At 47.7% G+C, this 27,899-nt stretch overlaps 1 protein-coding gene, 1 non-coding gene and 6 pseudogenes across 2 annotated transcripts in view; all 8 read left to right on the top strand.

Moving 5' to 3' along the window:
* The window catches only part of LOC141264708 (uncharacterized), a 184,270-nt gene that overhangs the window by 94,410 nt on the left and 61,961 nt on the right, over nt 1-27,899 (top strand). The gene's annotated exons all lie outside the window — the stretch shown is intronic.
* On the top strand, nt 10,146-10,254 carry LOC141269641 (5S ribosomal RNA; annotated as a pseudogene).
* LOC141268242 (5S ribosomal RNA) lies at nt 10,861-10,980 on the top strand (annotated as a pseudogene).
* On the top strand, nt 11,923-12,041 carry LOC141267204 (5S ribosomal RNA). Its single transcript, XR_012321216.1, has one exon. It is a non-coding gene; the product is annotated as a 5S ribosomal RNA (ribosomal RNA).
* LOC141268888 (5S ribosomal RNA) lies at nt 12,667-12,784 on the top strand (annotated as a pseudogene).
* On the top strand, nt 19,835-19,954 carry LOC141267398 (5S ribosomal RNA; annotated as a pseudogene).
* Nucleotides 20,898-21,016, top strand: LOC141267582 (5S ribosomal RNA; annotated as a pseudogene).
* On the top strand, nt 21,638-21,757 carry LOC141267933 (5S ribosomal RNA; annotated as a pseudogene).

The following is a 27,899-nucleotide window of genomic DNA, read 5'->3' as shown; positions in this document are numbered from 1 at the left end:
TCCGATCAGGAGGTCCTGCATAGGAGGTGCCATCTTAGTGAACCCGGGGATGAACCTTCGGTAGTAGCCTACCAACCCGAGAAACTGTCTCACCTCTTTGATGTTCGAGGGGCTTGGCCAGCTCTTGATTGCCGTGACTTTGTCAGGGTCGGGGGCCACTCCTTCCGCTCTTACCACGTGCCCTAGGTACTGGACCTTTGGTTTCAGCAGGTGACACTTCCATGGTTTCACCTTCAGGCCATAGCCTGCCAGGGCTTCGAACACCTCGGCCAGGTGCTTTAGATGGTCCTCGTAGGTCTTCGAATAGACGATCACGTCGTCCAGGTAAAGGGGGACCGTCTCGAAGTTTCCGTGCCCTAGACAGCATTCCATCAGCCGCTGGAAGGTCCCTGGTGCGTTGCAGAGCCCGAAAGGCATACAGTTGAACTCGCTCAGTCCCATCGGGGTGGTGAAGGCGGTCTTCTCCTTGTCAGCCTCTGCCTCAGGAACCTGCCAGTACCCGCTAGTAAGGTCCAAAGTAGAAAAGAAGTTAGCAGATTTTAGTGCGGCTAAAGACTCCTCTATTCTAGGCAGCGGGTATGCGTCTTTGTGGGTGATACGGTTGATTTGTCTATAGTCCACGCACATTCTCATGGTGCCGTCTTTCTTTTTCACCAGAACCAAGGGGGCTGCCCAGGGGCTACAGCTATCTCTAATGACCCCAGCTTCCTTCATCTCTCTTAGCATGCCCTTGGCGTTCTGATAATGTGCAGGGGGTACAGGCCTGTGTCTCTCTTTTATTGGTGGGTGGCTCCCTGTCGGGATGTGGTGTTCTATCCCCTTTACTCTGCCGAAGTCCAGCGGGTGCTTACTAAAGACTCTCTCGTACTCCTGTACCACCCGGTAGACTCCTTGTTTTTGGTGCAGGGGAGTGGAGCCAGCACCCACATGGAGTTTCTGGCACCAGTCCTCCTTTTGTTTCTGGGAGCCATTACCCTCCGCCTGAGGAGATGGAGGCAAGGGTTCCACGGCCCTGATAGCTTGGTGTTCGACAACAAACAGTTTGGCGAGTGTAGCGTACCTGGGTAAGTGTACTTCCCTCTCCCCAATGTTGAGGATGCGGACGGGCACCCTCCCATGACGGACATCAACCACCCCCCGGGCTGTCAAAATGGTGGGCCTGCTGTCTGAGTACACGGGTTCTACCATGGCTTGGTAGTCTCTACCTCTCAACCCGATTGCAGTCCGACACCAGATCATCATTTCACTTTTGGGAGGCATGGAAATGGGGAATGGGTCACTCAGTCTTACGCTACCGATCTCACCACCAGACAGTTCTACCTGCTGCCGTCTCATCAGGGCTTTTATCTCCTTGTTAAGGACCCTCTGTTGGCTGGAACTAGCATTCACCGCCACCTGTTGTAGAATTACAATTACCTCTGAAAGACAATTTTCAATTATGTTAGTACCCACAGTTATTTTAGGGTGACTTTCATGACGGTCAATGTCCACAATAATCACTCCCTGTGACGGCAGTTCAACTTTACCAATTTTAATGGTCATCTCCTTGAACCCCATCTGCGGCACGGGTAAGCCATTACTGGCGATGATGCTCAAGTTACTGTCTGGATACCGTGTGATATCAGCATCAGTCCAATACTGCTTAAAAAGTACATAAGGGATTGTGGTTACTTGCGACCCAGTATCCAGCAAGGCGCTCATGGGGATACCGTCCAGCACCACGGGTAAAACCGGGTGCCCCCCAACGTACTTATCACGCCAATTATAAGGGCCTGGTGATCTTATGCCTGGGGGTCGGCCCTCTGCCCCAGGTTGGACCCGTTTAAATTACAGTACCTGGAAATGTGTCCGGGCTGGTTGCATCGAAGGCAAATGGGCTGTCCATCCTCTGCGTAGCGGTCTGTGGGCCTCCCTCGGAACGACTGGATCCTCCTCTGTCGACGCCACGGGACATCCTCCGGACTTGAAGCCAGCTCGATGGGTCTTGACGGGTCCACTTGCAACGCCTGGATGGTTCTGGTCAACGCCGCGACGCTCCTGGTTAGCTCCTGGACTTGGTGGTGCAGGCCTTTCGACGGGGCTTGGTTCAGGGCCTGTGCATCAGCCTCCACGGAGTCCATAGAGGAGGGCGCCGCCTCCTGGTGGTAGGTGATAGCAGGGCGCCGGGGGTTTATAGCGCCACTGGTTGCAGATTCACGGAGCACCCTTATGGCCCTGTCCATAAATTGGGCAAAGGTCAGGTCGGGGTTCTGAAAGAACATGAGGCGCAGTTGGGCCCTGTGGGCGCTAGACAGCAGACCTTCTATGAATTATTCTGTTAGCAGCTTATCGGTTTCCTGCACACTGCCAGGGTCAGTTTGTTGAATAGCCCTCAAGGCTTCCTGCAGATTTAGGGCATAGTATCTGATGCTGTCCTGTGCCCGCTGCCTACATCCATAGAACCTCATTTTAATCTCAGCGGAGGTACGTGTATCAAAGCTACCCCGCAGCGGGGCCAGGATACCCTTCACAGTCCTTTTCTCCTCAGTGGGCCATGATTTTACCTCCCTTTGGGCTGCGCCTGTTAACTGCCCTGTCAATATGCTGACCTTCTGCTCCTCTGTCAGGGGGTAAACCTGGAACAAACTGTATAGCCTTTCCTTAAAGTCAGTTAGGGCATGGGGCTCCCCTGAGTATTTGAGCAGCCAGGCCGCTCCAGGGATGTAGGGCAGGGAAAAGGGCATCACTGCTGCTTCAGCTGCGTTGGTGGTAGTGGGCGCCTCTGTGTCTGACATCTTCCTCCCCCCTAGTTAAGCGTGGCCTACCTTCCGGCGATCCTCTTCTGTAGGCCGCGGCTCCGCTGCTGCTGCTATGGACGAGGACCTGGCGTCGCGTCCTGATGACGTCAGCGTCGCTCTCTCTCCCTTCCAGGACCTTGCGCAGCGTCGGAGCGTGGGGCGGAGCTTCGGATCTCGCGCGGTTTTGACGTCCACGCCCCTCTTCTTCCCGCGCGGCGTCCTGAAGATGGCGTCCGATGGCGGGAAGCAGCTGCGGATGGCGGGAAGAAGGCAGAAGACGGCGGGAAACGGTCCAAGATGGCGTCCGATGGCGGGAATCGGCTCCAGATGGCGGGAAACTTCGCCACAGGTAAGTTTACAAAAGTCTTTTTCAGGCACGCAGTACCCGGTGGTTGAGGGCACGAAATCCTGCCGACTACGCCAAAGCTGACTCGCCCCCTGGGCCGTGGGGCACTCGGATCCGGGCAATAGGGAGACGATAGGGGTACTAGTGGCGACCCGGTTCCGTGGCTCAGGGCGGTCAGGCCAATGGTAGTCTGCTACGTTGTCAAGCTGTCTCTGTATACTGGAGGTAGGGGGCCTAAGCTGACCCTAAGCTGGGGCCCTGACTAATCCCTCAACCTGGAGGTACTGCTAAAGGTACAGAGGTCCAGGCCGCCAGCGTAACCCCTACCTCCTGAGGATCCCTGCACCTAAGTAATCTAGTCCTGAGAAGGACCCCGATCACAACAAAAGAGGACAAGTAATAATATGCCCACACACAGTACTTAGACGAACGAGACAGTACAAGGGAAAAACCAAAACCACCTTGCATACAAAAACTACACAACTACAACAGAGGGAACACCAACGGGAAAGGAGATAAATGATAAAGCGAGGAAGGGAAAAAACACTCCAAATACACTTATCTCAGAAACTCCAAATACCACGATCCGCTCTGTAAGTCTGTATGAAATGCTTTCACCGACACTTCCCAAACAGACCAGCAGGCATTTGAAGGAGACTCACTACAGCAGCATTGATTGCAGCTGGGCGAGGCTGGACCTCGTCTAGCACAGAGAGAGAGAGAATTAACTCCCTCACTGCCGAAAACACAAAGCACCAAAAAGTCAGCTGCGAGAAGTCAGGCTGTGTAATCGTGACGATCTTCGTGGCGACACACCCGTGACAGTACCCCCCCTTCTACGAGGGGCCTCCGGACCCTCAGGGCCAGGTTTATCCGGGTGAGTCGTGTGGAAGGCCCGAACTAATCGGTCTGCGTTAATATCCGACGCAGGAACCCACATCCTCTCCTCAGGACCATACCCTTTCCAATGAACCAGGTACTGAAGGGACCGGCGATTAAAACGTGAATCGATGACCCTTGATACCTGGAACTCCAAGTTACCATTGACCACCACTGGAGGGGGAGGTAAAGGTGACTGTACCACCGGCGCCACATACCTCTTAAGCAACGATCTGTGGAACACGTTGTGAATTTTAAACGTAGGGGGGAGGTCAAGACGGAATGCCACCGGATTAATAATAGAACTGATTCTGTACGGCCCGATGAACCTGGGACCCAGTTTCCAGGAGGGAACCTTAAGTTTAATATTCCTGGTAGACAACCATACCCGATCGTTCACACTTAGGTCCGGACCAGACACTCTCCTCCTATCAGCCATACGTTTGTATCGGTTCCCCATAGTATTCAGATTCTTCAGCACCCCTCTCCATACTGAAGTGAGTGATGAGGAAAATCGTTCCTCCTCAGGAACCCCCGAAGAGCCCCCCCTACTGAAAGTACAAAACTGGGGGTGAAAACCATATGCCCCAAAAAACGGGGACTTACCAGTGGACTCGCTCCGCCTATTATTAAGAGCAAACTCTGCCAGAGGTAAGAAAGAAGCCCAGTCCTCCCGGTTCTCTGACACAAAACACCGGAGATATGTCTCCAAGCTCTGGTTCATACGTTCCGTCTGACCATTGGTCTGAGGGTGAAAAGCCGATGAGAATGACAAATGCATCCCCCGCCGTGCACAAAACGCCTTCCAGAACTTGGACACAAACTGAGACCCCCGATCAGACACCACATCGGAGGGTACCCCGTGAAGCCTCACAATCTCCCCAATGAACACCTGCGCAAGAGTTTTAGCATTAGGGAGAGCCGGAATAGCGATAAAATGTGCCATCTTGCTGAACCTGTCCACTACAACGAGTATGACCGTTTTACCCGAAGACGGAGGGAGGTCCGTAATAAAGTCCATAGATAGATGAGTCCAAGGACGCTCCGGGATCTTCAAAGGTAAGAGGGCCCCAGACGGACGGGTATGTGAGGTCTTAGAGCGCGCACAAACCCCACAGGACGCGACAAAAGTTACCACCTCCTTATGTAAGTTAGGCCACCAAAACCGACGCGAGAGGAGATCCACAGTTGCTTTACTCCCCGGGTGTCCTGCCAAAACTGAGTTATGGTGTGCCTCGATCACCTTTTGTCGCAACTGATCTGGAACAAACAGTCTCCCCGGAGGTCCAACAGGGGCGTCCCCCTGAGCCTCCAATACCTCCTCCTCCAGCTCAGAGCATACTGCCGAAACCACCACCCCCTCCTGAAGGATAGAAATCGGGTCGTCCGTATTCCCGGCCCCAGGGAAACTGTGAGATAAGGCATCCGCCTTTACATTTTTTGACCCAGGACGATATGTAACGACAAAATTAAACCTGGTAAAAAACAATGACCACCTAGCTTGTCTGGGATTCAGACGTTTCGCGGACTCCAGATATAGCAGGTTCTTGTGATCGGTGATGACGGTGACCGGATGGACTGCCCCCTCCAAAAAATGGCGCCACTCCTCAAAAGCTAACTTAATGGCCAAGAGTTCCCTATTGCCGACATCGTAATTCCTCTCAGCGGACGACAATTTTTTAGAGAAAAAGGCGCACGGATGCCACTTACCAGGGGACGAACCTTGTGACAATACTGCTCCCACCCCTACCTCGGAAGCGTCTACCTCTACAATGAATGGCTGTGACGCATCAGGTTGAATGAGTATGGGTGCCGAGGCAAAACATTTTTTCAAGCAGGAGAATGCTTGACAAGCCTTGTCAGACCACGTAGAAAAATCCGTCCCCTTTTTAGTCATGTCTGTGAGAGGCTTAACCATGGACGAGAAATTACGAATGAACTTCCGGTAATAATTAGCAAACCCCAGGAAACGTTGTAGTGCCTTAAGATTCACTGGCCGATCCCACTCAAGAACTGCCCGCACTTTCCCAGGGTCCATACGAAAACCGGACGCTGAAACCAGGAAGCCTAAAAACTGGAGTTCCTGTACGGCGAACACACACTTTTCCCATTTGGCATACAGTTTATTATCCCGCAAGATCTGTAACACCTGCCTAACGTGCTCCTGATGAGACACCAGATCCGGCGAGTAAATTAAGATATCATCCAGATATATGACAACAAACTGTCCCACCAGGCGGCGAAAAATGTCATTAACAAAGTGTTGGAACACCGCCGGGGCATTAGTCAGACCGAATGGCATGACAAGGTTCTCATAATGCCCCTCCGGAGTGTTAAACGCCGTCTTCCACTCATCCCCCTCCTTCATCCTAATCAGATTGTACGTCCCCTGAGATCCAACTTAGAGAACCATTTGGCGCCCACGATCTGATTAAAGAGATCGGGAATAAGTGGGATTGGATACGGATCTCGGACCGTAATCCGATTAAGTTCACGGAAATCCAGGCAAGGGCGTAGGCCTCCATCTTTCTTCTTAACAAAGAAGAACCCCGCAGCCACCGGTGAAGATGAAGGTCTAATATGCCCCTTAGCCAGACTTTCTGAAATATAATCCTTCATGGCCTGCCTCTCAGGACCAGAAAGGTTATACAACCTAGCTTTAGGTAACTTGGCCTCAGGGAGCAGTTTTACAGAACAGTCATACTCGCGATGAGGAGGTAGTTCCTGACACCCTTTCTCCGAGAATACATCCTCAAAGTCTGCCAGAAATGGAGGTAAGACCCAAGGAGTAACCGCACCGATGACCGTGTTCATGCAGTTTTTATTACAGAATTTACTCCATTGGCTTATCTCTCTGGTTTGCCAATTAATAACCGGGTTATGCTTAGTTAACCAAGGAAGGCCCAACACTATAGGAGTGGGAAGACCCTCCAACACGTAGCAAGACAACAGTTCTTTATGTATCGCCCCCACTTGAAGTTTTACGTCATGCACAGTTTGCAAAAAACTTCCCTGACTGAGAGGCCTGGCATCGATTGAGAATATGGGGATGGGTTTAGCCAACTCACTCAATCGCATACCTTGAACCCGGGCAAACCGAGCATCAACCAGATTAGCCCCGGCCCCACTATTAAGAAGAACAGATATCCTCTCAGTTCTCGTACCCACCACCACCTCCGCCGGTACGAGAAACTGAGACGAACCTAGGGACGAAATACCTACTCCCAGATTGCCGTCCACCACACAACCTGGGATCAACAGTTTTCCGACGACTCTTCACTCTGCAAGGGACGGGATGGACACCCCCCAATAAAATGTCCCTTTCTCCCGCAGAAGAAACACCTTCCTGTCTTATGGCGCACCACCGGTCCCCTCCCCCGAAATGATGTCCCTCCTAATTGCATAGGCTCCTCTGGACTGACCAGGGGAACCACCATATGAGGGGACCTTGTAGGAGGTGGAGTCATCACAGGGGGTCGAGTTATCCCGCACCTCTCCCGAAGCCGTCTGTCAACGCGAATAGCCAGGGCCATAGCGGCTTCCAGTGACGCGGGAGAGTCATACTGTGCCAACACATCCTGTAATTTGTCGGATAAACCTTGACAAAACTGGCTCCTAAGAGCCGGGTCATTCCACTGGGTGTCCGTGGCCCATCTACGGAACTCCGATCAGAATTCCTCCGCCGGACGATCTCCCTGCTGGATCCTACGTAACTTAGACTCAGCAAGGGAGATCCGATCTGGGTCATCATATACGAGTCCCAGAGCAGCGAAAAACCTATCCACTGACTGGAGAGCCGGGGAGCCCGGGGGAAGAGAGAACGCCCAAGATTGTGGGTCCCCTTGTAGGAGCGAGATGACAATTCCCACCCTTTGTTCTTCACTCCCCGATGACCGAGGCCGCAGCCGAAAGTACAATTTGCATGCCTCCCGGAAAACAAAAAACTTGTCCCGCCCCCCAGTGAACCTGTCAGGGAGAGCTACTTTAGGTTCTGGTCCGGCTTGCTCCTGAGGATGCAAAACCTTGGACCTAACGTCCGCCAGCTCCATGGACAAATTCTGCAACTGCCGAGCTAGACCGGCTACTGGATCCATGGTAGCTGGAGAAAAACTAAGTGGGTCGGTGAAAATGTCAAGCTGTCTCTGTATACTGGAGGTAGGGGGCCTAAGCTGACCCTAAGCTGGGGCCCTGACTAATCCCTCAACCTGGAGGTACTGTTAAAGGTACAGAGGTCCAGGCCGCCAGCGTAACCCCTACCTCCTGAGGATCCCTGCACCTAAGTAATCTAGTCCTGAGAAGGACCCCGATCACAACAAAAGAGGACAAGTAATAATATGCCCACACACAGTACTTAGACGAACGAGACAGTACAAGGGAAAAACCAAAACCACCTTGCATACAAAAACTACACAACTACAACAGAGGGAACACCAACGGGAAAGGAGATAAATGATAAAGCGAGGAAGGGAAAAAACACTCCAAATACACTTATCTCAGAAACTCCAAATACCACGATCCGCTCTGTAAGTCTGTATGAAATGCTTTCACCGACACTTCCCAAACAGACCAGCAGGCATTTGAAGGAGACTCACTACAGCAGCATTGATTGCAGCTGGGCGAGGCTGGACCTCGTCTAGCACAGAGAGAGAGAGAATTAACTCCCTCACTGCCGAAAACACAAAGCACCAAAAAGTCAGCTGCGAGAAGTCAGGCTGTGTAATCGTGACGATCTTCGTGGCGACACACCCGTGACATACGTTCTGCTGAAAATGTCCGACTACGCCACCCGTGGATTGCGGTTATTAGGAACCGCCACTGCATGCAGACCGCTGGGGCTGATGAGGTGTGCAGCTAGGGTAGTGTGACTCCCCACGGGAAGAGTGCGGCCCCAGGGCAGTATAATGGATGGTGGGAGTGATGGTAGTGAGAATCCCAGTGCTGATAGTGCGGGAGGAGCAAGGAGCACACAGACAACAAGTTGCAGTCCAGGGTCTTTACTACAACAGGTAAACTGACCCATAAACAGTCCCGGCTAGGAGGGGACCTGGACGTCTGAGAGCAACGGGGAAATTGGCCCTGGTCAGGGTGAGGGTGTAGGCCTACCGTGCTTTCTGCGCTCCTTCTGGCTATCTCCTCCTGATAGGGTAACAGCCCACGTTTCCGAGCTTTCCGTGTATTCTCGCCTGTATGGCCTGCGACGTGGGTTCCTTTCTGCTCCCAGCCTTGTACGGCTTTACTGGTCCCTTCGGTTGTGGCAGGGCCTCCAGGCTTCTTAGGCCAAGGAATGTACAGTCCCTTGCGGACTGGTTCTCTGCTGGGGGATGTGGAATCCTTCCAGCCTCAGACACCAAAGTCTGGTAAAATTAAGTCTTTTCTCTGCCAAGACAGGCTCTCTTCGCCTCTTGTCTCTGGCTTGTGGCTCTCCTCCTGACACACTTCCTCTTAGGTGCAATCAACTTTCTGTCCCTGCTCCACTCTGGGACACGTCTCAGAGCTGAGACAGGCAATCCAGTTCTCTCAAACCCTGCCCCCAGCACCAGCTTTTATAGGGGCAGCCTGCTCCCCCTACTGGCCTGAGACAGGAGGCATTGCATGCTAATGTTCCCCTGACAAGAGAACCTCCCCCTTGCTCTCAGACACAGCTTTAATACATTTTGTGGCATCCAGGCCAGGGTGACACACATGGTGACGGAGAGGTTGTAGGGGCAGATAGGGGGTGTTGTCACGTGCGAGCACGTGTGCATGCTGGATTGTGTGTTAGAGTGCGCTTCCTGGGTGTGGCGCGCTGCAGACAGTCAAAGGGATTGTTCCCTTTCATTAAAAGTTAATCCCCGGCTGCAGCCCATTAGACAGAAACTAACCGCGCTCTACTCACCCTACCCGGGTCTACCGGTGAGTCTCGCCTCTGCTCCCAGCCTGTGGCATTGGCCGTGAAGCTGACGTTCCGTCGACAGCGCTGCAGCCGATCAGTGAGCTCAGCGGCTCTGAGTGGGGCGTTGTGTCTACAAGACCTTTTAAGGAAACCAGCAAAAAAATTGAAGAGAAGGGAAAGCACAAAAGGACCTGGTCTTGCTGAGCACTGGAAAGGGCAGCCGGCAGCCAGACTTCAAAGTAGAAAAGCAGCAAGTGAGAGGCTTGTCTCTGTCTACGGCCACACCACCCTGAACACACCTGATCTCGGAAGCTAAGCAGGGTCGGGCCTGGTTAGTAAATGGATAGGAGACCGCCTGGGAATACCAGGTGCTGTAGGCTTTTGCTTTTTCCTTCCTTCCACCAGCAGGGGGCACTCTCTTCTATGCCTTTTTTCCATTCCCTTTCCCAAGTGCACACATTCATTCTCTTTTCTTTTTTTCATTTGCTTTCTCTCTTGCGCTATTTCATTTCTGCAAAATACCAGCATCCTTCTGATCACCGTGGGCCTCCAGCATTGTTGCTTCTTTAATTTTAATACTAGGACCAGCGTCTCCCGCGTGGCTGGAGGCAACCACCGGTAACCCCAAGCAGAAGACCTTTACAGGCAACATGACCCTCCACCCTGAAGAGCAGCTCAAAGTCACTGGCAACCATCTCACCCTCTTCCTTCATTCACCCCTGGACGTCTCGCTCCGCCCCCAAGTTACGGGTCCAGCTTGCTCTTTCTGTCACATTACCGCGATGAAGGGTTTAGCCTGCAGGAGACCCTGCGCCGAGACATTTTTGAAGACACCTGATGCGGCGGGTGAATCACTGCTAAACAAACCACACCTGTAGGGACGGCACAGCCTTTGCATGGACCCTTCGGAGCCCGCCCCGTCACGGCCAGATTGCTCGCCACCAAGCGATCCTGAGAAAGGCTGGCCGGGCAATGGATCAAGCAGCGTCTACTGGCCATACCACCTTGGATACGCCCAATCTCATCTGATCTCGGAAGCAAAACAGGGCTGGGCTCAGACAGTACTTGGATGGGAGACCTCCTGGGAACACCGGGTGCTGTAGACCATTTTGATGACGTTTTGCCCTCATGCCCAGCTCGGCTAGCATGGAACGGCGCCTTGCCGGACACTGACCTTAAGTAACTTAGATGATGGAAGCCCCAAGGCCTCTGAGCCAGTTGTCAGCTAAGTACGCTACCCCGCCGCCCTTCACGCAGGCCTGACACCAAGCTCCTTACCACGGCTAGGAGTGCTTATTGACTCCGCAGCTCGCCGTGTGGAAATGATGGCGTTAAAAGCACCCGGGGCCGTGAAGGGGCCAGGCTTTCAGCAGGTGCCCAGGGAAGGTTTTGGATGCCGGCCACCTAGCGAGGGCCAGCAGAAGTAACATGTTTCTCTGCAAAGAAGCTTGTGTAACCAAGCCAGACGGCTGCCAAAGAGCTAACCTCAGTGCAAGGAAGGCAAGGAAGGTGCGGAAGGAATTGGGGAGGGGGGGGTGATTCCTGCTAGGGCCCTGAAATCATAAAACAGGCAGGAGAGTCTGACGCATGGTGACGTAGAGGTTGTAGGGGCAGTTAGGGGGTGTTGTCATGTGCGAGCACGTGTGCATGCTGGCTTGTGTGTGAGAGTGCGCTTCCTAGGTGTGGCGCGCTGCAGACAGTCAAAGGGATTGTTCCCTTTCATTAAAAGTTAATCCCCGGCTGCAGGCTATTAGAAAGCAACTAACCATGCTCTACTCACCCTACCCGGGTCTACCGGTGAGTCTCGTCTCTGCTCCCGGCCTGTGGCATTGGCCGTGAAGCTGACGCTCCGTCGACAGCGCTGCAGCCGATCAGTGAGCTCAGCGGCTCTGAGTGGGGCCTTCTGTCTACAAGACCTTTTAAGGAAGCCAGCAAAAAAATTGAAGAGAAGGGAAAGCACAAAAGGACCTGGTCTTGCTGAGCACTGGAAAGGGCAGCCGGCAGCCACACGTCAAAGTAGAAAAGCAGCAAGTGAGAGGCTTGTCTCTGTCTATGGCCACACCACCCTGAACACGCCTGATCTCATCTGATCTTGGAAGCTAAGCAGGGTTGGGCCTGGTTAGTACTTGAATGGGAGACTGCCTGGGAATACCATGTGCTGTAGGCTTTTGCTTCTTCTTACTTCCTTCCACCAGCAGGGGGCACTCTCTTCTATGCCTTTTTTCCATTCCCTTTCACAAGTGCACACATTCATTCTCTTTTCTTTTTTTCATTTGCTTTCTCTCTTGCGCTATTTCATCTCTGCAAAATACCAGCATCCTTCTGATCACCGTGGGCCTCCAGCATTGTTGCTTCTTTACTTTTAATACTAGGCTCCTTTTCACCAGGACAAGCGTCTCCCGGGTGGCTGGAGGAAACCATCGGTAACCCCAAGCAGAAGACCTTTGCAGGCAACACGACCCTCCCCCATGAAGAGCAGCTTAAAGTCGCTGGCAACCATCTCACCCTCTTGCTTCATTCACCCCTGGACGTCTCGCTCCGCCCCCAAGTTACGGGTCCAGCTTGCTCTTTCTGTCACATTACCGCGATGAAGGGTTTAGCCTGCAGGAGACCCTGCACCGAGCCATTTTTGAAGACACCTGATGCGGCGGGTGAATCACAGCTAAACAAACCACACCTGTAGGGACGGCACAGACTTTGCATGGACCCTTCGGAGCCCACCCCGTCACGGCCAGATTGCTCGCCACCAAGCGGTCCTGAGAAAGGCTGGCCGGGCGATGAATCGAGCAGCTTCTAGTGGCCATACCACCTTGGATACTCCCGATTTCATCTGATCTCGGAAGCAAAGCAGGGCTGGGCTTGGACAGTACTTGTATGGGAGACCTCCTGGGAACACCGGGTGCAGTAGACCATTTTGATAACGTTTTTACCTACTGCCCAGCTCGGCTAGCATGGAACGGCGCCTTGCCGGACACCAACCTTAAGTAACTTAGATGATGGTAGCTCCAAGGCCTCTGAGCCAGTTGGCATCTAAGTACGCTACCCCGCCGCCTTCACGCAGGCTTGACACCGAGCTCCTTGCCACGGCTAGGAGTGCTTATTGACTCCGCAGCTCGCCGTGTGAAAATGATGGCGTTAAAAGCACCCGGGGCCGTGAAGCTGACGTTCTGTCTACAGCGCTGCAGCCGGCAGCCAGACGTCAAAGTAGAAAAGCAGCAAGTGAGAGGCTTGTCTCTGCCTACGGCCACACCACCCTGAACACGCCCGATCTCATCTGATTTTGGAAGCTAAGCAGGGTCGGGCCTGGTTAGTACTTGGATGGGAGACTGTAAAATTATACTCTTCCTATATTATTTTTTTCTACTGAGGACTTCTCAAAGTATCAATATCACGATATTCTTATAAAAAAATGTATCTATTTATTCTTGGATTGTCCATTAAAAAGAATCAGATTGCAGCAGGTACATACAATAATTAGTTATAAAGTAATTGTCCATTTGTCCATAATTAGCTTAATTGTTGAGATTCACCCATCTTTCCTTGGATCCTGGCTGGTAAATCATGTCTTTGTCCAGCATGTGTCCAGGCCTACATGTCATCTGCTACTCAGCATGAAGATTCTGTGTCTTGTGGGGTGGGCAGAGCAAGAGAGCCCCCCCTTTCTGTACCATGGGCTTTTATAGCCAGTCGTATGGACACCTGTTCTACATATGGTAGTGAACCAAAAATACACACACAAATAGCGCATGTCAACTAGACACGATGGCTGAGGCATAGAACTCAGAAAAATGATTATCGATTAACATTCCAAATGAATTTCCATAATTAACCATTTAACATTTCCTTCTTTTTTGAGAATAAAAGGACTTTAACTGAAAATTCTCAAAAGAAGATACATTCATCAATCATTTTTTCTTTCCTTCTTCCTTGGCAATATCATTAAATTTCCATAATAATAATAATAGTAATAATAGTATCAATATCGGATTATTGTTATATAATGATGTGAATTCATGTTATGGTAAGCCGTGACTAATATTCATTTAATATGTATAATTATACTTCCCTATATCTAAATTGAAGCAATCGCGGGTTCAATCGTCATCATCTGATGTCATCGGGTCGTCGTCTCGTCTTCTTCTTGGTTCTTTTATAACAGAGTCTTTAGATGAAAACTCCTTTGAAATAAATTACAGCATGTAGATATTGTACAGTCCATAATTGTGTTCATTATTGTTCAGTCCATAAACTGTACTCTTTATTAGAAAGATCATGTGTGTCAGTTGATAAGAAAACAAAGTCCATGGATGAAATGTAGCTTTAATATCTGTGCAGTGTCACCTGGACTTACGTTGGATCATCTTTGGAATCTTCCGTGTGTCCGCACTGGTCTCGTGTCACTTTTGGAACAGATGTGACGTCTTTGGTCAGTAAAGCAAGGGTTAACTTGACACTTTCCTGCTTTATATAGCACCATAACCAGTACTCAGTCCTTTATATACAGGACACATATGCCAGGTATTACCTGTTCACCAGCTTTCATTGAAGCGTTGCAGGTGATAAGAAACCAGTGGAACGTGATGAAACTTGAACACAACACAGTACATATAGGATCATCGTCCTCTGCCGTCCTGGTGATCAGTGGTGTGAATTGTATTGTATGTAATGGACACAGTCTATTATAACATTCAGCATTCACACCTGTTACCTTCTGAGACGTCCGGATATCAGTTGCTTCTTCTTGTAACTTTTGAGAATCTCTTTGATTTATAAAAATTAAAAGTCTTTATTAAGATAGAATTCATAATTGCGATGTCTTGATTGAAGTCTTCATTCCCTAATCTGATACCAAATCTGGCAGGTTTTCCTAACCTATAATATCACAGCGTACCATAGCAATCAGTAATATCCATCTAATTATTATCAAAATATTAAAATAAATTATGTTTGGAATAATAAACAATAATAGATAATAATTCATTATCAATCAAGTTCTCCATATGATAGAACATTTTTATGTCATAGGTGTAATTACCTTTTCCAACCCATAGGTGTCAGTGTATTTTGAAAAAACAAGTTTTTATATCTTTATTAAACCAATAATATCAAAGAATGTATACTCCTGAACCAAAATGAATAAATATATGAATGTATGAATGAATGAATGAATGAATGAATAAATGAATGAATGAATTGTTGTGTTTACTCAGAAAATGTAAACATTTTTTTCCTTAGCAATATATATTTAATGAAGCAATACTCTTGTATTAGACATTACTTTATTAAATATTAATGTGTTTTCTCAATTGAGATATTGAACTCAAATAAAATCAAATGAGAATTAAAAAATGAAAAAATAGAAAAATAAGAAGTATAAAGTAAGAATAAAATTTTAAAAATGAAAAATAAAATTAAGAGTAAAAATAAGAATAAAAATAAAAATAAGGCCTTTAAATTTTAATGACAAATGCAGAGTAATTATATTCTCCATAAAAAATACCCTTATATCTCCATTATCTGGATGATTTCATATTTGTCATAACCTTGTACCACCAAAAAATATTAAATTATGCAACTTTGCATGTAATACCCTTCTTAATTATACCATAGTACCTTATTATTATTTCTTCTTTATTAAAATGTGTGGAAAATAAGTATTGATCAAAAGTGATTATGTAATCAGGATCAAAAACACATTTTCCCCCTTAATACCAAAAATATTATTTTATAAAATTTATGTATATATCAGAACCAAATTAAAAATAATTATTCTTCTAGAAATATTGTGCATAAATTTCATATCGATGAGTAGCATAGATTTGACTAAAGAGAGGTGTGTACCTATTTAGGTAACCATTAAAAATAATATTGTAGTAATTCAAGAATATTATCATGTGGAAAATTATTCTAAATATAAATTTGCTTTGTAAACCATTTTAGTGTGTGGTTGCCCTTATCCACTATTAGTTAAATCAAGAAATAATAATTATTAAAGAAATATAGAAATATATATATGTAGATAATACCTAATTATGTATTATAATTTCCTCAGAATTAAATATATTTTTGTACCTTCACATAAAGAAACATTTTTTTTTTTCAAACATACAAACATACGAGGCCTCTGTCACATCAATCACACTTAGCAGCTGCTGATTTACTCATCTGTCACCTTCACTCTGACATTCACAGATCTGTTCAACTCAAACATTCCACATATGAAGTTTTATATATATATATATTTATTTAACCCCAAATTGTTGTATCCCAATTTATTAATGCGCATTGCCATATCAATTGAATATCTTTATATTTCTTTGAATATTCCCCAAGTACATATTATATAATATGAGAGTAAGTCACTGGAATTTCAGACACTTGAAAAAACTCTTGTCTTAGATTCTTTTTTCACTGGCTGCCCGGTCTTAAGTTACATCAGTTGAAAATAGAATGAATGGGATCCTATACTATTAGCTCAAAGTTCAAAGGCCGCAGCTGTCACACGTCATGCTGTAAAGCTACTTTAATTTGCACGAACACTTCATGCACAGAAAATATTAGCAACACAAAAGAATTAATAAGTATTACATATATATTATAGTTCAACCAGATATATTGTTATTATTTTAAAATGTTATACACATAAAATCATGCAATTTTTTCACTTCCTGTGTGAATAAAGAAATAAATCCATTTTAGAGTTCTTTGATCAAATCCTGCTTTGGAAAGAAAACTCTAAGGAAATATAAGAAAATAAAATTAAATATCAAATTCATACAGAAACAGATTTATTTTAATATCTTATACATATATTGGTTGGTTCTAATGTAATTCAAAATATTGCTACTTAAATTTATATATATGAAGTTCTAATTTATTAATTAATATATATATATATATTTTATAAACGTATATATAAATACAATTATACGCAATCTCTACTTAGACAAGTGTATATATATATATATATATATGTATATATATATATATATATATATATGAACTATTAGAAACTATGTAACTACAATTTTACTGTATAAGATTATAAATAAATATTGAGACATTGTATTACATTTTGATACAACATTATAATTACAGTTTTTCCTTAGCCACTCCCTAAACCAAATCTATTGTCTCTCTCAAATATCTCCAGGAACGCCCTATTTAGGAAAGACATTTTTCTATCCTTCAAAACCTCAGAGAACTGCCTGTTCTTCTGTCCACATTCCATGACGTCACTGTGAGTTGGTCGTCTCACCTGTCTCTGTCCATCAGTTTCAGCCATTTTCCTTTTTAGAGAATCACAGTTCTGACTGAGAATTAACTCATTCTGTGGAGAGATGGATCTTTGCACTGGCTGATATGGCTTATAACATATATGAAATCTTCTGCGTATTTGATAGAGTTCACTATGGGGATGACTCAGTCTAGGAGAGTTTGATATTGGCTTTTGGTAAGATTTTACCTTTCCTGGTTTTATAAATTTAGCTTGATTTATTTTCTTTTCACGATTCTCATGTTTTCTAACAAAATCCAGCATCTGCGCACATTCAAATAATGAATTTTTTTGTGATGCCATAACTTGGGAAACTGAATTTAGGAATTTGAATTTTTGTACAAAAGTTGTTATCATATGTTGTACTTTTCCATTTTTGATGAGAGCTTTGTACAACCGTTCAAATATGGACATGAATGTATATGTACATTCCTTCCTACCAATCCTTAGTTTCTGCAGATCTTCTATGTTGGGAAAATCCTTTGTGACACAATAAATCAAATATCTTAATCTGTCCGAATCATTTTCCCATCCATTAGGAGAGTCATTTTCACAGGGCATTAAATGTAAACGTCTGGACAATGTCACAGGAATCCATATTTTAAATAATTGATTCCTCTCCTCATTGGATAAATCAAACTTATCAGAGAAGCTCTCAAATGTCTCTGAATTTCTACAGGCATGGATTTTGACATCATATTTTGGCATGATTTTGTATAATTTCAGCAAATTTTTCCTCATTTTAATTTGGAGTTGAGCCTGGGTAATTCCAGAATTCTCTGATATTTTTAGTGGCTCTTGTACGTCCGTTCCTCCTACGTCACTCACGTCTCCTCCCACATCACCTAGTATATCGGTTTCTCGTATGTCAGTCATGTCTCCTCCCATGTCATGTTTCTGTATGTCCCTCTCTTGGTCAGACCCAAGGTCACCTTCAGTTACAGACACGTGTCTTACTTCTTGTTCATTTTCCACATTACAGTCAGAATCAGTATCACCGTCTGACACTTCTACACTATTTTCCTGCTTAGAAATCTCTAACACAAGACTATGAAAAAAATCTACCAAATGTAGAATATTTCTCAATTTCTGTTTGTCTCTATTTACCAATTTAGAAGTTAACTGTACATTCTGCAATTCACATTCTTTGTATAAACTGAGCCACAAAACTTCTATGTCATCTCCTACATTAACTTTGAAATTAATATTACTTTGTTTAGCAAAAGAAGAAATTATATCCATATTTTGCTTACCTTAAGATTCCTTGGCTTCTCTTTATCAGCACGTCCTGTCTTCAGTTCATCTGATTCTTTTCCTGTGTGATTCTGTTCCTTGTTAGTACCTCTGCTTCCTGTCTTTCCTCAGTCTGAAGGTCCTTTCTGCTTCTCGTGACAAACTAGTGAATTTACTGACACGTGAACAACAGCTGTTCAGCTCGTCAGGACTCCCCCCTTGTTCACGGAAGAAATTCACTAACTTAATTTAAAAAACAAAAAAACAGGACTGGCTGGCTCACCATTGTAAAATAATACTCTTCCTGTATTATTTTTTTCTACTGAGGACTTCTCAAAGTATCAATATCACGATATTCTTATAAAAAATGTATCTATTTATTCTTGGAATGTCCATTAAAAAGAATCAGATTGCAGCAGGTACATACAATAATTAGTTATAAAGTAATTGTCCATTTGTCCATAATTAACTTAATTGTTGAGATTCACCCATCTTTCCTTGGATCCTGGCTGGTAAATCATGTCTTTGTCCAGCATGTGTCCAGGCCTACATGTCATCTGCTTCTCAGCATGAAGATTCTGTGTCTTGTGGGGTGGGCAGAGCAAGAGAGCCCCCCCTTTCTGTACCATGGGCTTTTATAGCCAGTCGTATGGACACCTGTTCTACATATGGTAGTGAACCAAAAATACACACACAAATAGCGCATGTCAACTAGACACAATGACTGAGGCATAGAACTCAGAAAAATGATTATCGATTAACACTCCAAATGAATTTCCATAATTAACCATTTAACAGAGACCGCCTGGGAATGCCAGGTGCTGTAGGCTTTTGCTTTTTCCTTCCTTCCACCAGCAGGGGGCACTCTCTTCTATGCCTTTTTTCCATTCCCTTTCCCAAGTGCACACATTCATTCTCTTTTCTTTTTTTCATTTGCTTTCTCTCTTGCGCTATTTCATCTCTGCAAAATTCTAGCATCCTTCTGATCACCGTGGGCCTCCAGCATTGTTGCTTATTTACTTTTAATACTAGGCTCCTTTTCACCAGGAACAGCGTCTCCCAGGTGGCTGGAGGCAACCACCGGTAACCCCAAGCAGAAGACCTTTGCAGGCAACACGACCCTCCCCCCTGAAGAGCATCTCAAAGTCACTGGTAACCATCTCACCCTCTTCCTTCATTCACCCCTGGACGTCTCGCTCCGCCCCCAAGTTACGGGTCCAGCTTGCTCTTTCTGTCACATTACCGCGAAGAAAGGTTTAGCCTGCAGGAGACCCTGCGCCGAGCCATTTTTGAAGACACCTGATGCGGCGGGTGAATCACTGCTAAACAAACCACACCTCTAGGTACGGCACAGCCTTTGCATGGACCCTTCGGAGCCCGCCCCGTCACGGCCAGATTGTTCGCCATCAAGCGATCCTGAGAAAGGCTGGCCGGGCGATGGATCGAGCAACGTCTACTGGCCATACCACCTTGGATATTCCCAATCTCGTCTGATCTTGGAAGCAAAGCAGGGCTGGGCTTGGACAGTACTTGAATGGGAGACCTCCTGGGAACACCAGGTGCTGTAGACCATTTTGATGACGTTTTGCCCTACTGCCCAGCTTGGCTAGCATGGATCGGCGCCTTGGCGGACACCGACCTTAAGTAACTTAGATGATGGAAGCCCCAAGGCCTCTGAGCCAGTTGGCAGCTAAGTACGCTACCCCGCCGCACTTAACGCAGGTCTGACACCGAGCTCCTTACCACGGCTAGGAGTGCTTATTGACTCCGCAGCTCGCCATGTGGAAATGATGGCGTTAAAAGCACCCGGGGCCGTGAAGGGGCCAGGCTTTCAGCAGGTGCCCAGGGAAGGTTTTGGATGCCTGCCGCCTAGCGAGGGCCAGCAGAAGTAACATGTTTCACTGCAAAGAAGCTTGTGTAACCAAGCCAGACGGCTGCCAAAGAGCTAACCTCAGTGCAAGGAAGGTGCGGAAGGTGCGGAAGGAATTGGGGAGGGGGGGGTGATTCCTGCTAGGGCCCTGAAATCATAAAACAGGCAGGAGAGTATGACGCATGGTGACGTAGAGGTTGTTGGGGCAGATAGGGGGTGTTGTCACGTGCGAGCACGTGTGCATGCTGGCTTGTGTGTGAGAGTGCGCTTCCTAGGTGTGGCGCGCTGCAGACAGTCAAAGGGATTGTTCCCTTTCATTAAAAGTTAATCCCCGGCTGCAGGCTATTAGAAAGCAACTAACCACACTCTACTCACAATACCCGGGTCTACCGGTGAGTCTCGCCTCTGCTCCCAGCCTGTGGTATTGGCCGTGAAGCTGACGTTCCGTCGACAGCGCTACAGCCGATCAGTGAGCTCAGCGGCTCTGAGTGGGGCCTTCTGTCTAAAAGACCTTTTAAGGAAGCCAGCAAAAAAAATTGAAGAGAAGGGAAAGCACAAAAAGACCTGGTCTTGCTGAGCACTGGAAAGGAAAGCCGGCAGCCAGACTTCAAAGTAGAAAAGCAGCAAGTGAGAGGCTTGTCTCTGCCTACGGCCACACCACTCTGAACACGCTCGATCTTGTCTGATCTTGGAAGCTAAGCAGGGTCAGGCCTGGTTAGTACTTGGATGGGAGACTGCCTGGGAATACCAGGTGCTGTAGGCTTTTGCTTTTTCCTTCCTTCCACCAGCAGGAGGCACTCTCTTCTATGCCTTTTTTCCATTCCCTTTCACAAGTGCACACATTCATTCTCTTTTCTTTTTTTCATTTGCTTTCTCTCTTGCGCTATTTCATCTCTGCAAAATACCAGCATCCTTCTGATCACCGTGGGCCTCCAGCATTGTTGCTTCTTTACTTTTAATACTAGGCTCCTTTTCACCAGGACCAGCGTCTCCCGCGTGGCTGGAGGCAACCACCGGTAACCCCAAGCAGAAGACCTTTGCAGGCAACATGACCCTCCCCCCTGAAGAGCAGCTCAAAGTCACTGGCAACCATCTCACCCTCTTCCTTCATTCACCCCTGGACGTCTCGCTCCGCCCCCAAGTTACGGGTCCAGCTTGCTCTTTCTGTCACATTACCGCGATGAAGGGTTTAGCCTGCAGGAGACCCTGCGCCGAGACATTTTTGAAGACACCTGATGCGGCGGGTGAATCACTGCTAAAGAAACCACACCTGTAGGGACGGCACAGCCTTTGCATGGACCCTTTGGAGCCCTCCCCGTCACGGCCAGATTGCTCGCCACCAAGCGATCCTGAGAAAGGCTGGCCGGGCGATGGATCGAGCAGCTTCTACTGGCCATACCACCTTGGATACGCCTGATCTCATCTGATCTCGGAAGCAAAGCAGGGCTGGGCTCAGACAGTACTTGGATGGGAGACCTCCTGGGAACACCGGGTGCTGTAGACCATTTTGATGACGTTTTTACCTACTGCCCAGCTCGGCTAGCATGGAACAGCGCCTTGCCGGACACCGACCTTAAGTAACTTAGATGATGGAAGCCCCAAGGCCTCTGAGCCAGTTGGCAGCTAAGTACGCTACCCCGCCGCCTTCACGCAGGCCTGACACCGAGCTCCTTGCCACGGCTAGGAGTGCTTATTGACTCCGCAGCTCGCCGTGTGGAAATGATGGCGTTAAAAGCACCCGGGGCCGTGAAGGGGCCAGGCTTTCAGCAGGTGCCCAGTATTGTTGAGCCGCCCCCGTAGTGTTCGAGTTCAGTTCGGTTCGTCGAACACCCGTGTGTTCGCCGAACTGTTCGTCGAACACCTTCGAACACCGTTAAAACCAATGGCAGGCAAACAAAAACACATAGAAACACATAGTAAACACCTTCAAAGGTGTCCAAAAGCTGACAAACTGCTCAGAAGACACAACTAACACATGGAAAAGTGACAAGTACATATAGTCATGCGAAAAGAAAAGAGGTGGAGGAGTAAAAGGAGGGGAGACACAGATATAGGCATGTCATGCCCTTCTAAAATCCAAAAAGTGAGAAGCCGACACGTTCAGTCCGCTCCTGCCCGTGCCACCTCCGTGTCGCCGGGTTTGTGCCAGAGCCGCGGTGAACCCTGACGGCCAGCCCCCCTCTCCCAATACTGGTGCCTGTCCGCTGGTGGGTCGAGCGAGCCCCCCTGTGGTGGAGGCAGCTCTAAGCTTTTTAATTTAAATTGTCTCTCTAATTTGAATAAATACACTTTAAATCCATTTACAAGGATCTATTGGAGGGCAAGTCTCATGCCAGCAGCCGCGTAATTCCAGCTCCAGTAGCGTCCACTAAAGCTGCTGCAGTTAAAAAGCTTTTATAAGGATTGAGCTCGGCTGTCCACCGCAAGGCATCCTACTGCCAGTCCGAGCCCCTATGCCTTGGGGTGCCTCCTGATGCTCTTCACTGAGTATCCCGTGGTCCCGAAGCATTTCCTTTGAAAAAATGAAGTGTCCAAACTACAGGTGGTGTAGCTTGCTTAACAGCCGGGATAATCCGCTGACTAGCAGACCCTGCTACTAGGCACAAAGTATTTCCTGGGCTAGATGCAGTTAAAAATTTGTAATTAGATACTCTCGTTGGATGCTGAGAAAGCATTCCATAGAATCTCCTGGCACGCCATATATGATTCTCTTAAAAAGCTTGGGGTAGGGGTCTAGGGGACCCTTTTATAGCCAAAATCACGGCCCTGTATCGCAATACGTCACCTAGGCTGAAGATAAATGGAACTGTAGCACCCTGAGGGCTCGGTTGCTACAGAGGTATTGCACCTCACCCAGAGGTGTGATATCTCACTCTCAGGTAAGGATGTAGTGTGGATCAGGACCCGACACCTGCATGCATTACACCACATTGCCGTGGGGCAGGGCGACCAATATGCCCCTGAGATGGGCACGACAGTCCCTGTCCCTGGCTGGAGTGGGGGGAGGGAACACTGAGGAAGGGGAACCCTGTAGTGCAGGAGCAGGGAGGAAGCAGTTCCTGGGTGCATTGAGAAGGGAGTATAAAAGGTGGGCACCATCTTAGTTCAGTGCAGAGAAGTCTGAGCAGAAGTGGCAGGGAGCAGGGGCTCTGCATGAGCTCTGCTCCGGAGGTGGGCCTAGTAACAGAGGCCCAGGCCTGGAAGAGGGAGAAGGAAGGAAGAGGAGCGGAGAAGGCTCCATGAACGAGGAATGAAGGGATCTCAGGGGTGCGGACGGGCGAATCGCCACCGCACGCCCAAATCCACCTGCGTGGAGGGGTCAGGCCAAAGGGGGAGACCGGTCCCCGAAACTAGTGGAGGCAGGAAACGACCCTCAGCTAGAAACAGGAGGCTGTGACATTTTATGTGGCGCAGCCCCTCGCTACACCCGCTAGGAAGGCACCACATAGGGTCAGGGAAACTGGCGCCAAGTTTACCAAGAGGAGGCCCGAGGCAGCCGGACAGAAGGGTTGGTAAGAAAGGCCAGACAAAGGACACACAAAGGGGGTCCTGTGAAGCACTCCAAAGTTATCTGGGAGTTGTCTGAGCCCCTCACCTGGTGAGCACAGTACGACGTGGGCAGCCGTTACCTGCAGACGTGGTCTGGATAATAAGAACTGTGAGTAAAGGCCCTGGACTGCATCACTGACTCCGTGTCATTACTGCTGCTGCCCTGCACCATCACCCCCATCCTCCGCATACACTGCCCTGAGGCTATACTCCTCCCGTGGGGAGTTATGCTACGCTCTGCTGCACCCACAACACCAGCCTCAGCGGTCTGCCCTGGAGCGGCGGTTCACTCTGACCGCAATCCACGGGTGGCGTAGTCGGACATTTAAACATCAAAACCACATAAATAGTTCCGCCACTGGTTTGACCGCCCTGAGCCACGGAACCGGGTTGCCGCCACGGAGACTACAACCACCCGCATCCACCAAAAAGGGTCCGGCTCCGGGTGTCCCAAGGCCCAGGGGGCGCGTCAGAACATTTTCATCACCTTTCACAATCACCAATGTGACAAGGCAGGGATGTGCTCTGTCCCCTCTCTTATTCATCCTAGTGACGGAGCACCTGCTCTCATCAATTCGCCATAACCCCAATATTAGGTGGATTGAGGTGGGAGGCACCGAGTACAAGTGCTCTCTATTTGCTGATGATGTCCTAGTATATATCACTCAATCACATATATCCATCCATGCTGTTATGGCTGAAATAGATCACTTTGTTACATGGTCAAATTTTAAAATCAATGCAGTGAAGTCTGAGGCCCTCGATGTCTCCCTCCCCAAATCCATATAGGATTCCATCCAGTCCAACTTTCCCTTTGCCTGGCCCTCACAGGGTATCAAATACTTAGGAATTCCTATTCATAGAGACCTCTCCCATCTATGTTATCTTAATTTTGGGCCCTTTATTGAACAACTCCATACAGACCACGGTTGGCAAGTTAGAACTGTAAGATTCACTACGTGAACCACTGGTGTTTTGTGGAAAAGCACATGTACACTGTGTTCCAAATTATTATGCAAAAAGTGTTTAGGATTGATAAGGGAAGTATTTGTTTGTTTGTCAGTTAAACTCATTGATGGTGATGTGTGTCAGGGCTCTTTATATCACTGTAAGCAATTGCAGACACCTGTGCTAATTAGTTTGGCAGGTGTGTCCAATGAAAGGCAAGACTACTTAAGAATGCTGTCTCACATTATTAAGCAGCCTACATTTTCTGCCAAAATGGGAAAGAAAAAGGATGTGTCGGCTGCTGAGAAGCAACAAATTGTGGAGTGTTTAGGTCAAGGCATGACTACAATCAACATTGTGCGATGATCAGGATGAAGTGTCTTGGCAATCAAGAAGTATGTAGCTGATTCACAGAACACACGTGTGCGTGCTGATAAGAGCAAATTGAGGACTCTTTCCTACAGGCAATTACGTCAGGTTGAAAGAGCAGCGGCAAAAAAGCCTTGTCATAGCAGCAGACAAGTTTTTGAAGCTGCTTGTGCCTCCAACGTCCCCCGAACAACAAGATGCAGGGTCCTTCAGAGGTTTGCAGCTGTGCATACGCCATCCTGTCGACCTCCTCTATCCACTTCACACAAGCAGAAACGGCTCCAGTGGGCCAAACATTACATGAAGACTGATTTCAAAACTGTTTTGTTTACGGATGAGTGCCGTGCAGCGCTCAATGGTCCAGATGGATGGAGTGGAGGATGGCTGTTTGATGGACACCCCACGCAAACACGGCTAAAGCGCCAACAAGGAGGAGGTGGAGTAATGTTTTGGGCTGGAATCATGGGGAGAGAGATTGTCGGCCCCTTTAGGATCCCTGAAGGCGCTAAAGATGAACTCCATAATGTATGTGGATTTTCTCAAACAGCACTTCCTGCCATGGTTCAAGAAGAAGAACCGTGTATTTCACAGCAAGATCATTTTTCTGCATGATAATGCACCATCTCATGCTGCACATAAAACATCTGCATCTCTGGCTGATATGGGCATAAAAGGGGACAAACTTATGGTGTGACCCCCATGCTCCCCTGACCTCTACCCCATTCAGAACCTTTGGAGCATCATTAAAAGGAGTGTCTATGATGGCGGGAGGCAGTTCACATCTAAGCAACAGCTCTGGGAGGGTATTCTGTCCTCATGCAAAACAATTGAAGCAGAAACCATCCAAAACCTGACAAATTCAATGGACGAGAGAGTTCAGAAGCTCCTTTCGAACAAGGGGTCCTATGTGAAAATGTAACATCACCTAGAATAAAGTTTTGAGTTGAAAACTGTTTGATTTCAGTTTCTAACAACCTGCTAATGCTTATAATTTCAAAAATGACCATTTTTTTGGTCTTTATTAAAATGAAAAGGTTGATCGAAAAGTTTGGGGGATCTAAGAGTGTGGCAACCCAGTAGTCATGATTACTTCGAATTCTGACAATATGAGGGTCATGCTGCAGGTAGTGCAGCAAGAAGGCACTTATGTGTCTTGCGCATCTCGGAGCCCCAAAATTATTTTCCGGGCTAGATGCAGTTAAAATTATTATTAATTTTAAATCTGGTGAAGCTTTAGTATAGATGGCCTAATAGGATCAGTGCTGCACACTGCTACAAAGCCCAAATTATTTTCCAGTCAAGATACAGATATACATGATTAGTAATTTTAAATCTGGTGGAGCTTATTATAGATGGCCTAATAGAATCAGTGCTGCACACTGCTACAAAGCCCAAATTATTTTCCAGCCAAGATACAGATAAACATGATTAGTAATTTGAAAGCTTAAAACGGTTGGTAGGGTGATTTTAACCAATCATCAAGCTTTTACTCTCCCCAGGATGACACAGGGGTAGAAAAGTCGTTTCGGATCCATGATTTGTTCATCTTTATGAACGTGAGTCTGTCTACATTATCAGTGGAGAGCCGCGTGCGCTTATCTGTCAGCACACCACCAGCAGCGCTGAACACACGTTCAGACAGAACGCTGGCTGCGGGGCATGACAAGATCTCCAAGGCGTAAGTGGCTAGCTCCGGCCATTTATCCAGATTGGAAGCCCAAAAAAGAGCAAGGGTCCAGTGACACAGTCGTGGCTTCAATGTTTACTTGGAGATACTCCTGTACCATCGTCTCTAAGCGTCGACTATGTGTCAGACTTCTTGTCTCCTGTGGCCTTGCAAAGGATGGGCTAAAAAAGTGGTGAAATGATTCCGCAAAATTGATGTTACCAGCAGATACTGTGGTTCTGTTACGGTTTGAGTGCTGAACACTTGACGGTCCCACGGTTGGCAAGTTGGAACTGTGAGATTCACTACGTGCACCACTGGTATTTTGTGGAAAAGCACATGTAAGATTCTGCAACAGTCTCTGCTGATACTCCTGCATGCGTGCATCCCTTTCCATGGCAGGAATAATTTCTGCAAATTTACTTTTGTACCGGGGATCTAACAGTGTGGCAACCCAGTAGTCAGGATTATTTCTAATTCTCACAATTCGAGGATCATGTTGCAGGTAGTGCAGCAAGAAGGCACTCATGTGTGTTGCGCATCCAGGAGCACCAAGTCCCTGTTGTGTTGGTGGCGAGGTAACAATCATGCTTCCTTATTCTGTCCTCTCCCTCCAACCTCGCACAACAGAAATGTGATCAAGGTCTCCCTCATCTGATGAGTCTTCCATCAGTTCGTCCTCCACTTCTTCCTGGGCTCCTGCACCTTCCTCACTAGTTTGGCTGCTACCATGCGCCCTGGTAAAACCATCTCCCCCACCCTCACATGCCTGCCGCCTTGGTGCTGCCGACCGTCTGGACCTTGCAGATGTTAGCCCTTCCGCATACAACTCCTCCTCCTCTACTTCCTCCACCTCCTCTTGTGCCACCACCTGACTCCGAATTCTGTTTAACATGTGCTCCAGCATGTAAATCACCGGAATAGTCATGCTGATAATGGCATCGTCAGCACTAAACATCTTCGTCGCCATTTCAAAACTGTGCAGAAGGGTGCATAGGTCCCTGATCTGAGACCACTCCTCCAGCGTGATTTGCCCCACCTCTGGATCTCGTTGGCCCAGGCTATATGTCAGAACGTATTGCACCAGGGCTTGTCGGTGCTGCCACAGTCGCTG

Source organism: Phyllobates terribilis, unplaced genomic scaffold, assembly GCF_046119375.1.
Source record: "Phyllobates terribilis strain yellow unplaced genomic scaffold, ASM4611937v1 Scaffold_4__5_contigs__length_816908805, whole genome shotgun sequence".
NCBI classification, from domain to species: Eukaryota; Metazoa; Chordata; class Amphibia; order Anura; family Dendrobatidae; genus Phyllobates; species Phyllobates terribilis.
This window is presented reverse-complemented; position numbering and strand designations above follow the sequence as displayed.